Here is a 13830-nt window from a genome sequence, read left to right on the forward strand (position 1 = left end):
GCCCACTTGCCTTCACACTGTGATGAATGTTTCCAGTTGTCCACTTGCCATCCCTCTGTGATGAGTGTGCCCTCTTGCCATCCCACTGTGATGAGTGTGCCCACTTGCAATCCCACTGTGATGAATGCGTCTACTTGTCCGCTTGCCATCCCACTGTGATGAGTGTGCCCACTTGCCATCCCACTGTGATGAGTGTTCCCTCTTGCCATCCCACTAAGATGAGTGTGTCTGCTTGTCTGCTTGCCATCCCACTGTGATGAGTGTTCCCTCTTGCCATCCCACTGTGATGAGTGTGCCTGCTTGCCATCCCACTGTGATGAGTGTGCCCGCTTGTCATCCCACTGTGATGAGTGTACCTGCTCGTCCACTTGCCATCCCATTGTGATGTGTACCTGCTTGGCATCCCACTGTGATGAGTGTGCCCTCTTGCCATCCCACTTTGATGAGTGGGCCTGCTTGGCATCCCACTGTGATGAGTGCGTCCGCTTGTCCACCTGCCATCCCACTGTTATGAGTGTGCCCGCTTGTCCGGTTGCCATCCCACTGTGATGAGTGTGCCCTCTTGCCATCCCACTTTGATGAGTGGGCCCGCTTGGCATCCCACTGTGATGAGTGTGTCCGCTAGTCCAGTTGCCATCCCACTGTGGTGAGTGTGTCTGCTTGGCATCCCACTGTGATGAGTGTGCCCTCTTGCCATCCCACTGTGATGAGTGTGCCCGCTTGGCATCCCACTGTGATGAATGTGCCCACTTGCCATCCCACTGTGATGAATGTGCCCGCTTTGTGAAAACAAAACCAAAATATCGAGGCTGAGTACCCCAAAAGGAAATACACAGAACACGGGTTACAAAGGAACATACAAAGTACTTTATTTTATACTGATTACAGTTACAAAAAACAGAGCAAAATCTGATAGCTATCGGCCCTCAGTACAACACAACGAACTCCAGCATGGTTCAGGGTGTTCAGTGAGAGACGCTGTACTTTAGAATGCATTGGCTTTTGATACACTTTGTGGGCATGATGTCCAGCCCCACTTTGGGTTAATATTCCACTTAATACATCACCGATCTGGGGTTCATGCCAAGTCTCGAACAACCGCATATAACTGGTTCGCTTTAAATACATGTATCAACAAGCCTATACAGCAACTGTAATCTGGGATTTTCCATGTTAGTCTTCTTAAACATTAATACAATTGTGGTTAAAAAAGTGTTCTATGTTCAGTATTTGAATACATTGTTTTTATAGTATACTTGTGGATTAGTTTCTTTACACGAATAATCCCTTACACACAAGTCAACGAAGGACAAGGTCTCAGTTCACGACCTCAACAAGTGGCCTGCAGGCAAGTTACATATTAGCTATGTACAGAGGTCAAGACGGCCATGTTGTATTTTGGAATGACATCGTCCACCATTTTAATTCACAGGGTGACTTTACAAAGCGAATCCTAAAATGGCGGATTGACCTAAAATGGCGGCTTACATTGATTTTAAGGTCAGGACCTTGAAACACGGATTCTTTCGCAAGAGACTTTCGGGCAGCTTGGCGTAGGCCAATATACATATATTTATCGCAGTAGGAGTCACATTATAATTTCTCTTTTGACAGCTTGGGATGTTGAGTGTGTATGCTTGCCATCCCACTGTGATGAGTGTGCCCACTTGCCATCCCACTGTGATGTGTGTCTGCTTGCCATCCCACTGTGATGAGTGTGCCCGCTTGCCATCCCACTGTGATAAATGTGTCCACTTGTCCACTTGCCGTCCCACTGTGTTGAGTGTGGCCTTTTGCCATCCCACTATGATGAGTGTGCCAGCTTGCATACCACTGTGATGAGTGTTCCCGGTTGCCATCCCAGTGTGATGAGTATGCCCTCTTGCCATCCCACTGTGATGAGTGTGCCCACTTGCCATCACACTGTGTTGAATGTGTCCACTTGTCCACTTGCCATCCCTCTGTGATGAGTGTGCCCGCTTGCCATCCCACTGTGATGAATGTGTCCACTTGTCGGCTTGCAATCCCACTGTGATGAGTGTGCCCTCTTGCCATCCCGCTGTGATGAGAGTGCCCGCTTGCCATCCCATTGTGATGAGTGTGTCCGCTTGTCTGTTTGCCATCCCACTGTGATGAGTGTGCCCGCTTGCCATGCCACTGTGATGAGTGTGCCCTCTTGCCAGCCCACTGTGATGAGTGTGCCTGCTTGCCATCCCACTGTGATGAATGTGTCCACTTGTCCACTTGCCATCCCACTGTGATGAGTTTGCCCTTTTGCCATCCCACTATGATGAGTGTGCCTGCTTGCTATCCTACTGTGATGTGTGTGCCCGGTTGCCATCCCAGTGTGATGAGTATGCCCTCTTGCCATCCCACTGTGATGAGTGTGCCCGCTTGCCATCACACTGTGATGAATGTTTCCAGTTGTCCACTTGCCATCCCTCTGTGATGAGTGTGCCCTCTTGCCATCCCACTGTGATGAGTGTGCCCACTTGCAATCCCACTGTGATGAATGCGTCTACTTGTCCGCTTGCCATCCCACTGTGATGAGTGTGCCCTCTTGCCATCCCAAAGTGATGAGTGTGCCCACTTGCCATCCCACTGTGATGAGTGTTCCCTCTTGCCATCCCCCTAAGATGAGTGTGTCTGCTTGTCTGCTTGCCATCCCACTGTGATGAGTGTACTCTCTTGCCATCCCACTGTGATGAGTGTGCCCACTTGAAATCCCACTGTGATGAATGCGTCTACTTGTCCGCTTGCTATCCCACTGTGATGAGTGTGCCCTCTTGCCATCCCACTGTGATGAGTGTGCCCACTTGCCATCCCACTGTGATGAGTGTTCCCTCTTGCCATCCCACTAAGATGAGTGTGTCTGCTTGTCTGCTTGCCATCCCACTGTGATGAGTGTACTCTCTTGCCATCCCACTGTGATGAGTGTGCCCGCTTGCCATCCCACTGTGATGAATGTGTCCACTTGTCCACTTGCCATCCCACTGTGATGAGTGTGCCCTCTTCCCATCCCACTGTGATGAGTGTGCCCACTTGCCATCCCATTGTGATGAGTGTGTCCGCTTGCCATTCCACTGTGATGAGTGTGTCCGCTTGTCTGCTTGCCATCCCACTGTGATGAGTGTGTCCGCTTGCCATGCCACTGTGATGAGTGTGCCCTCTTGCCAGCCCACTGTGATGAGTGTGCCTGCTTGCCATCCCACTGTGATGAGTGTGCCACCTTGCCATCCCACTGTCATGAATGTGTCCACTTGCCCACTTGCCATCCCACTGTGATGAGTGTGCCCTCTTGCCATCCCACTGTGATGGGCATGCCTGCTTGCCATCCCACTGTGATAAGTGTGCCATCTTGCCATCCCACTGTGATGAGTGTGCCCTCTTGCCATCCCACTAAGATGAGTGTGTCCGTTTGTCTGCTTGCCATCCCACTGTGATGAGTCTGCCCTCTTGCCATCCCACTGTGATGTGTGTGGCCGCTTGCTTTTCATCCCACTGTGATGAGTGTGCCCACTTGTCATCCCACTGTGATGAGTGTGCCTGCTTGGCATCTGTGCCCGCTTGCCATCCCACTGTGATGAGTGTGCCCACTTGCCATCCCACTATAATGAATGTGCCCGCTTGGGATGTTGAGTGTGTATGCTTGCCATCCCACTGTGATGAGTGTGCCCGCTTGCCATCCCACTGTGATGTGTGTCTGCTTGCCATCCCACTGTGATGTGTGCCCGCTTGGCATCCCACTGTGATGAGTGTGCCCTCTTGCCATCCCATTTTGATGAGTGTGCCCGCTTGGCATCCCGCTGTGATGAGTGTGTCCGCTTGTCCGCTTGCTATTCCACTGTGATGAGTGTGCCCGCTTGCCATCCCACTGTGATGAGTGTGTCTGGTTGCCATCCCACTGTGATGAGTGTGCCTGCTTGGCATCCCACGGTGATGAGTGTGCCCTCTTGCCATCCCACTGTGATGAGTGTGCCCGCTTGGCATCAGACTGTGATGAGTGTGCCCTCTTGCCATTGCACTGTGATGAGTGTGTCTGCTTGTCCGCTTGCCATCCCACTGTGATGAGTGTGCCCACTTGTCATCCCACTGTGATGAGTGTGCCTGCTTGGCATCTGTGCCCGCTTGCCATCCCACTGTGATGAGTGTGCCCACTTGCCATCCCACTATAATGAATGTGCCCGCTTAGGATGTTGAATGTGTATGCTTGCCATTCCACTGTGATGAGTGTGCCCGCTTGCCATCCCACTGTGATGTGTGTCTGCTTGCCATCCCACTGTGATGAGTGTGCCCACTTACCATCCCATTGTGATGAGCATGCCCTCTTGCCATCACACTGTGATGAGTGTGCCCGCTTGTCATCCCATTGTGATGAGTGTGTCCGCTTGCCATCCCACTGTGATGAGTGTTTCCGCTTGCCCACTTGCCATCCCACTGTGATGAGTGTGCCCACTTGCCATGCCACTGTGATGAGTGTGACCTCTTGCCATCCCACTGTGATGAGTGTGCCCGCTTGCCATCCCACTGTGATGAATGTGCCCACTTGTCCGCTTGCCATCCCACTGTGATGAGTGTTCCCTCTTGCCATGCAAGACCCCAAAACCCACTCGTGGTTCCTCTCGTGATCTGCAAGGAAAGAGCAGGCACAACCAGCTGAGCAGGCAGGTCAGCTGTGCATGCAGATGTTTGAGATGTGACTGTGTCCAATGCTGCATGTGAATAGGCAGCATCTCCGCAGTGAGGCACATCAAGCGCCTAGCAAGGACCACTTCCAGGCTCTAGACCCACCTCGGAAAGATGGGTGGGAAGATCATGTCACAAGCAGGCGGAGCGGTGTCAGTGTCTGTGGTTCACTCACCCGGGCCTCTGCAGTGTCTACAGAGGAGCCAGACATTGGAATACGCAGGAATCTGAAAACTGCTCAAGGGATCCGACACATACAATGTGTTAATGTAATCTTTGCTAATGTGTTGTTATCTTTGGACATCAAGAGCCCTCAGCCTTCACAGAGAATGCCAATTTGCCATACTAACACAAAGGAGAACAGTGGTCTCATGACAGACAAGGAGGTGAGTATTATCCCACCCGGGGTTGACGGCCATAACACCTGCTTGTAATTGCCTATGTAATGCATGAAGATACAATTTAGGGAGTCTCACACCGCACTCTGGCACTGGTGTAGAAACAGTTGTGGTGATGAGGGGAGGGAAGTCACCCGGGCGGCTCACCGGCCATTACAGGACATGTGAGTCATGTAGTCCTAGCAATCCTTTGCTTTCTTTGGCCATTTTGTGTTATTATGTTACCATTCCCTTCAGTGATTGACAGTCCCATTAACTCTTACACGGGGGACTTTCCCAGCTCGGTTCCATATCACGCCCACAGTGTCCTGCTTCTCCTTTGCAACCAGGAGACTGGGCCCCCGCACGGGTATATGCGAAAATATCCGAACAGGGCGGAGAAGCTGAAAGGCTGGTGGGCCTGGGGAGGTGTCATTCATGTGTCAGCCTCTCCATTCCTGAAGGCCAATCTGCTGTCACATATGGATCAGACACATGGTTCCCTGTTTCTCCTGTTAGATTTGTCAGCCGCGTTCCAGCTGAGGTACTTTGTGATGGAATTCGTTCCGAGGCTTTTTTATCTGAGTCTGCAGCCTCTTGGCGTTTATCCTTTATATCCATAGAGAGGCACGAGTTTATAATGAAGGTGTGTCAGCTGATCCCATTGCTCTCCAATGCGGCGTCCCTCAGGGGTTATGCCTCTCCCCCACCTTTTTAAACATTTCTTTAAGGCCTTTTTTTAATTTTTTGGATAAAAAAGGTGTCCAGTTTACTAATTACGCTGATGACACACCATTCAGATCGTCTAGCAATTATGATAAAACAATAATTGGTCATTTATAACACGCTTAACAGGTTTCTAAGCGCAGACCCGGGAATCGAACAATCGAACCTGTGTTGTCCAGCATCGTCTTGCTTGCAAGGCAAGCTTGTTGCCCTTGAGCTATCGTCCCGAGGTATCATGATGCTGTGGCCAGTATTAGCACTGTCTGCGATTTAATCCAGAGATGGCCTATGGTACGTGTATTCACGTGGATGTCCCTGATTGGAGGTCCCTTTTCCCATATTTATTAAATGGCAAGAAACAATCCCTGGGTCCTGACTTGCTCGGGAATATGCTCCAGGGACGTTTTATTGACAGCCCACATTTTCACTTCCTCTCCCCTTTCTTTTTCTTCATCCTACTGTCTGGGGCCACCACTTACTGGTCCCCTTTTTTACCCACTGGTGTCTTTCCCCCTCACCTTTTTTTCCTGCAGACAGCAGCAGACAGCGGCCTGACAAACAGCAATGGCCGCCACCGTCACAACGGCAACTACAACCTGTAAGGCCGCAGCAGACTTCAGCCTGGACTTCTCCAGGGCACAGCACGCAACCCCCTCTCCCTTCTTCTTCTTCTTCAAATTATCGACAGCGTGGGCGGACCCACGCAGGCGCTTCCCCATCCAAAAGGATGATGTGTACCTACCCCACCAATCTTACACACAGCCCTCACATTCTCATAACTCCTCCCACCGCCCTGTCTGCCCCACAAAATCTAGCAGCACACTGCTCCTCTCTCTACCTCTCACCCCGACTCCTCCCAGCAAAGCCTTCCCACTCAGTTCAGCCACTCCCAGCGCAGACATCCGAACCCTCATCAACTCTCTCTCCTCGACATGCCTCTCACACGCAAGCAGAAAATGTCCCACAGTCTCAGGTACCCCACACACCACACAGTCCCTCGACTCACGCTTCCCCACTCGAAACAGACTGTCATTCAGCCCCACATGCCCTATCCTCAACCGGTTCAGCATCACCTCCTCCCTCCTCCTCCATTCCAGTTTCCCTGCATCCACCTTCACAAAAACTTTCTCACGAGCACCAAACATCCACCTGCCCTTCACCCCACTCTCCCACCTCTCCTGCCACTCATCCATAACCCGCTTCACCACCACAGCCTTCACCTCATCCACACTCAAAGGTATCCTGCGCGTGGGGGGATGGATCTGGAGTTGGCGTGGGTTCCCAGTCCCAGTGGCATTTTGGGTAATGAGTTGGTGGATTTGGCGGCGGGTGCGGGTATGAGGAAAGGAACCCCCTCTACCAACACCACGGCCCGACTCGCACGAGGCCGCCATCATGGAGGAGCCACAGCAAGGGGATGTGTCCATTGCCGCACCATCCACTTCACCCTCCATCGCCATTCAAAAGGATGGGGAGAACAATTACCATGTCACACCTGTAAACAACAAACAACAACTTCATCTCAGATGGAGATGAAGTAGTGCACCTTCCTACCTACCACTGCCAGCATCATCAGCAGCAGCCCCAGTGCAGCCTGGACCAGAGACAGGAACAGTATCAGAGCCACCACCACCAAGCCCGGACCAGGAGAGCACCAGTGCCAGCACCACTGCCAGCCCTGACCAGAGGGAACGCCAATGTCAGCACCAACACCAGCCCATCCCAGACCAGAGGGAACACCAGTGCCAGAACCATAGCCAGCCCAGACCAGGGCGAGCACCAGTGCCAGAACCACCACCAACCCATCCCAGACCAGAGAGAACACCAGTGCCAGCACCACCGCCAACCCATCCCAGACCAGAGGGAACACCAGTGCCAGCACCACCACCAACCCATCCCAGACCAGAGGGAACACCAGTGCCAGCACCACCACCAACCCATCCCAGACCAGGGGGAGCACCAGTGCCAGAATCATAGCCAGCCCAGACCAGGGGGAGCACCAGTGCCAGAACCAAAGCCAGCCCAGACCAGGGGGACTACCAGTGCCAGCACCACCAACAACCCAGATCAGAGGGAGCACCAGTGCCAGCACCCCCGCCAGCCCTGATCACAGGGAACACCAGTGCCAGCACCAACACCAGCCCTGACCAGAGGGAACACCAGTGCCAGCACCAACACCAGCCATGACCAGAGGGAACACCAGTGCCAGCACCAACACCAACCCATCCCAGACCAGAGGGAGCACCAGTGCCAGCACCAACCCAGACCAGAGGGAACACCAGTGGCAGCACCACCACCAGCCCATCCGAGACCAGAGGGAACACCAGTGCCAGCACCAACACCAGCCCTGACCAGAGGGAACACCAGTGCCAGCACCAACAACAGCCCATCCCAGACCAGAGGGAGCACCAGTGCCAGCACCACCACCAACCCATCCCAGACCAGAGGGAGCACCAGTGACAGCACCACCACCAACCCAGACCAGAGGGAACACCAGTGCCAGAACCACCACCAGCCCATCCGAGACCAGAGGGAACACATCCAGTACCAACACCAGCCCTGACCAGACCAGAGGGAACACCAGTGCCAGCACCATAGCCAGCCCAGACCAGGGGGCCTACCAGTGCCAGCACCACCACCAACCCATCCCAGACCAGAGGGAGCACCAGTGCCAGCACCACCGCCAGCCCTGACCAGACCAGAGGGAACACCAGTGCCAGCACCAACACCAGCCCAGACCAGGGGGAGCACCAGTGCCAGACTCATAGCCAGCCCAGACCAGGGGAACTACCAGTGCCAGTACCACCACCAACCCATCCAGACCAGAGGGAGCACCAGTGCCAGCACCATAGCCAGCCCAGACCAGGGGGAGCACCAGTGCCAGAACCATAGCCAGCCCAGACCAGAGGGAACACCAGTGCCAGCACCACCGACAACCCATCCCAGACCAGAGGGAACACCAGTGCCAGAACCAACACCAGCCCTGACCAGAGAGAACACAAGTGCCAGCACCAACACCAGCCAGAGCAGGGGGAGCACCAGTGCCAGAATCATAGCCAGCCCAGACCAGAGGGAGCACCAGTGCCAGAATCATAGCCAGCGCAGACTAGGGGGACTACCAGTGCCAGTACCACCACCAACCCATCCCAGACCAGAGGGAGCACCAGTGCCACCACCACCGCCAGCCCTGACCAGAGGGAACACCAGTGCCAGCACCAGCCCAGTCAAGACCAGAGGGAGCACCAGTGCCAGCACCACCACCAACCCATCCCAGATCACAGGGAACACCAGTGCCAGCACCAGGGGGAGCACCAGTGCCAGAATCATAGCCAGCCCAGACCAGGGGGACTACCAGTGCCAGTACCACCACCAACACATCCCAGACCAGAGGGAGCACCAATGCCAGCACCACCACCAACCCATCCCAGTCCAGAGGGAAAACCAGTGCCAGCACCACCACCAACCCATCCCACACCAGAGGGGGCACCAGTGCCAGCACCACCACCAACCCATCCCAGACCAGAGGGAGCACCAGTGCCAGCACCACCGCCAGCCCTGACCAGAGGGAACACCAGTGCCAGCACCAACACCAGCCCTGACCAGAGGGAACACCAGTGCCAGCACCACCACCAACCCATCCCAGACCAGAGGGATCACCAGTGCCAGCACCAACGCCAGCCCTGACCAGAGGGAACACCATTGCCAGCACCGACACCAGCCCATCCCAGACCAGAGGGAACACCAGTGCCAGAACCAACACCAGTCCATCCCAGACCAGAGGGAACACCAGTGCCAGCACCAACACCAGCCCATCCCAGACCAGAGGGAACACCAGTGCCAGCACCAACATTAGCCAATCCCAGACCAGAGGGAGCACCAGTGCCACCACCAAGGCCAGCCCTGACCAGAGGGAGCACCAGTGCCAGCACCACCACCAGCCCTGACCAGAGAGAAAACCAGTGCCAGCACCATAGCCAGCCCAGACCAGGGGGAGCACCAGTGCCGGAATCATAGCCAGCCCAGACCAGCGGGACTACTAGTGCCAGCACCACCACCAAACCATCCCAGACCAGAGGGAACACCAGTGCCAGCACCACCACCAATCCATCCCAGACCAGAGGGAGCACCAGTGCCAGCACCACCAACCCATCCCAGACCAGAGGGAGCACCGGTGCCAGCACCACCTCAGCCCAGACCAGGGGGAGCACCAGTGCCAGCACAAACACCAGCCCAGACCAGGGGGAGCACCAACACCAGCCCAGACCAGGAGGAGCACCAGTGCCAGAATCATAGCCAGCCCAGACCAAAGGGAACACCAGTGCCAGCACCATAGCCAGCCCTGACCAGAGGGAACACCAGTGCCAGCACCACCACCAACCCATCCCAGACCAGTGGGATCACCACTGCCAGCACCACCGCCAGCCCTGACCAGAGGGAACACCAGTGCCAGCACCACCGCCAGCCCTGACCAGAGGGAACACCAGTGCCAGCACCAACACCAGCCCATCCCAGACCGGAGGGAGCACCAGTGCCAGCACCAACGCCATCCCTGACCAGAGGGAACACCAGTGCCAGCACCAACACCAACCCATCCCAGACCAGAGGGAGCACCAGTGCCAGCACCAATGCCATCCCTGACCAGAGGGAACACCAGTGCCAGCACCAACACCAGCCCATCCCAGACCAGAGGGAACACCAGTGCCAGCACCAACACCAGTCCATCCCAGACCAGGGGGACTACCAGTGCCAGCACAACCACCAACCCATCCCAGACCAGAGGGAGCACCAGTGCCAGCACCACCGCCAGCCCTGACCAGACCAGAGGGAACACTAGTGCCAGCACCAACACCAGTCCAGACCAGGGGGAGCACCAGTGCCAGAATCATAGCCAGCCCAGACCAGGGGAACTACCAGTGCCAGTACCACCACCAACCCATCCCAGACCAGAGGGAACACCAGTGCCAGAACCAACACCAGCCCTGACCAGAGAGAACACCAGTGCCAGCACCAACACCAGCACAGACCAGGGGGAGCACCAGTGCCAGAATCATAGCCAGCCCAGACCAGGGGGAGCACCAGTGCCAGAATCATAGCCAGCCCAGACCAGGGGGACTACCAGTGCCAGTACCGTCACCAACCCATCTCAGACCAGAGGGAGCACCAGTGCCAGCACCACCACCAACCCATCCCAGACCACAGGGAACACCAGTGCCAACACCAACACCAGCCCAGACCAGGGGGAGCACCAGTGCCGGAATCATAGCCAGCCCAGACCAGGGGGACTACCAGTGCCAGTACCACCAACAACCCATCCCAGACCAGAGGGAGCACCAATGCCAGCACCACCACCGACCCATCCCAGTCCAGAGGGAAAACCAGTGCCAGCACCACCACCAACCCATCCCAGACCAGAGGGAGCACCAGTGCCAGCACCACCACCAACCCATCCCAGACCAGAGGGAGCACCAGTGCCAGCACCACCGCCAGCCCTGACCAGAGGGAACCCCAGTGCCAGCACCAAAACCAGCCCTGACCAGAGGGAACACCAGTGCCAGCACCACCACCAACCCATCCCAGACCAGAGGGATCACCAGTGCCAGCAGCACCGCCAGCCCTGACCAGAGGGAAAACCAGTGCCAGCACCACCCCCAGCACTGACCAGAGGGAACACCAGTGCCAGCACCAACACCAGCCCATCCCAGACCAGAGGGAGCACCAGTGCCAGCACCAACGCCAGCCCTGACCAGAGAGAACACCAGGGCCAACACCAACACCAGCCCATCCCAGACCAGATGGAACACCAGTGCCAGCACCAACACCAGTCCATCCCAGACCAGAGGGAACACCAGTGCCAGCACCAACACCAGCCCATCCCAGACCAGAGGGAACACCAGTGCCAGCACCAACACTAGCCCATCTCAGACCAGAGGGAGCACCAGTGCCACCACCAAGACCAGCCCTGACCAGAGGGAGCACCAGTGCCAGCACCACCGCCAGCCCTGACCAGAGGGAAAACCAGTGCCAGCACCATAGGCAGCCCAGACCAGGGGGAGCACCAGTGCCGGAATCATAGCCAGCCCAGACCAGGGGGACTACTAGTGCCAGCACCACCACCAAACCATCCCAGACCAGAGGGAACACCAGTGCCAGCACCACCACCAATCCATCCCAGACCAGAGGGAGCACCAGTGCCAGCACCACCAACCCATCCCAGACCAGAGGGAGCACCAGTGCCAGCACCACCGCCAGCCCAGACCAGGGGGAGTACCAGTGCCAGCACCAACACCAGCCCAGACCATGGGGAGCACCAACACCAGCCCAGACCAGTGGGAGCACCAGTGCCAGAATCATAGCCAGCCCAGACCAGGGGGACTACCAGTGCCAGTACCACCACCAACCCATCCCAGACCAGAGGGAGCACCAGTGCCAGCACCACCACCAGCCCTGACCAAAGGGAACACCAGTGCCAGCACCATAGCCAGCCCAGACCAGAGGGAACACCAGTGCCAGCACCACCGCCAACCCATCCAAGACCAGAGGGAACACCAGTGCCAGAACCAACACCAGCCCTGACCAGAGAGAACACCAGTGCCAGCACCAACACCACCCCTGACCAGAGGGAACACCAGTGCCAGCACCATAGCCAGCCCAGACCAGTGGGAGCACCAGTGCCAGAATCATAGCCAGCCCAGACCAGGGGGAGCTGCAGTGCCAGAATCATAGCCAGCCCAGACAAGGGGGACTGCCAGTGCCAGTACCACCACCACTGCCAGCCCTGACCAGAGGGAACACCAGTGCCAGCACCACCACCAACCCATCCCAGACCACAGGGAACACCAGTGCCAGCACCAACACCCGCCCAGACCAGGGGGAGCACCAGTGCCAGAATCAGAGCCAGCATAGACCAGGGGGACTACCAGTGCCAGTACCACCACCAAACCATCCCAGACCAGAGGGAGCACCAGTGTCAGCACCACCACCAACCCATCCCTTACCAGAGGCAACACCAGTGCCAGCACCACCACCAACCCATCCCAGACCAGAGGGAGCACCAGTGCCAGCACCACTGCCAGCCCTGACCAGAGGGAACGCCAGAGTCAGCACCAACACCAGCCCTGACCAGAGGGAACACCAGTTCCAGCACCATAGCCAGCCCTGACCAGAGGGAACACCACTGCCAGCACCATCACCAGCCCAGCCCGGCCAGGGGGAGCCCCAGTGCCAGCACCATCAGCAGCAGCGCCAATGCAGCCTCGACCAGAGGCAGGAACAGCATCAGAGCCACCGCCACCCATCCTGGACCAGGAGGGCACCAGTGCCAGGACCACCGCCAGCCCTGACCAGAGGGAACACCAGTGCCAGCACCACCACCAACCCATCCCAGACCAGAGGGAGCACCAGTGCCAGCACCACCGCCAGCCTTGACCAGAGGGAGCACCAGTGCCAGCACCACCGCTAGCCCTGACCAGAGGGAACAACAGTGCTAGCACCATAGCCAGCCCAGAACAGGGGGAGCACCAGTGCCAGAATCATAGCCAGCCCAGACCAGGGGGACTACCAGTGCCAGCACCACCACCAGCCCTGAACATAGGGAACACCAGTGCCAGCACCATAGCCAGCCCAGACCAGGGGGGAGCACCAGTGCCAGAACCATAGCCAGACCAGGCCAGGGGGCTACCAGTGCCAGCACCACCAACAACCCAGACCAGAGGGAGCACCAGTGCCAGCACCATAGCCAGACCACACCAGGGGGAGCACCAGTGTCAGGACCATAGCCAGCCCAGACCAGGCGGAGCACCAGTGCCAGCACCACAACCAGCCTATCCGAGACCAAAGGGAACACCCGTGCCAGCACAACCACCAACCCAGCCCAAACCAGAGGGAGGACCAGTGCCAGAACCACCGCCAGCCCATACCAGACCACAAGGAAAACCAGTGCCAGCACCAACACCAGCCCAGACCAGAGGTAACACCAGTGCCAGCACCACCACCAGCACAGACCAGGGGGAACACCAGTGCCAGCACCATAGCAAGCCCAGAC

This window comes from Ambystoma mexicanum, chromosome 5p, assembly GCF_040938575.1.
Source record: "Ambystoma mexicanum isolate Mex_15411 chromosome 5p, UKY_AmexF1_1, whole genome shotgun sequence".
Taxonomy (NCBI): domain Eukaryota; kingdom Metazoa; phylum Chordata; class Amphibia; order Caudata; family Ambystomatidae; genus Ambystoma; species Ambystoma mexicanum.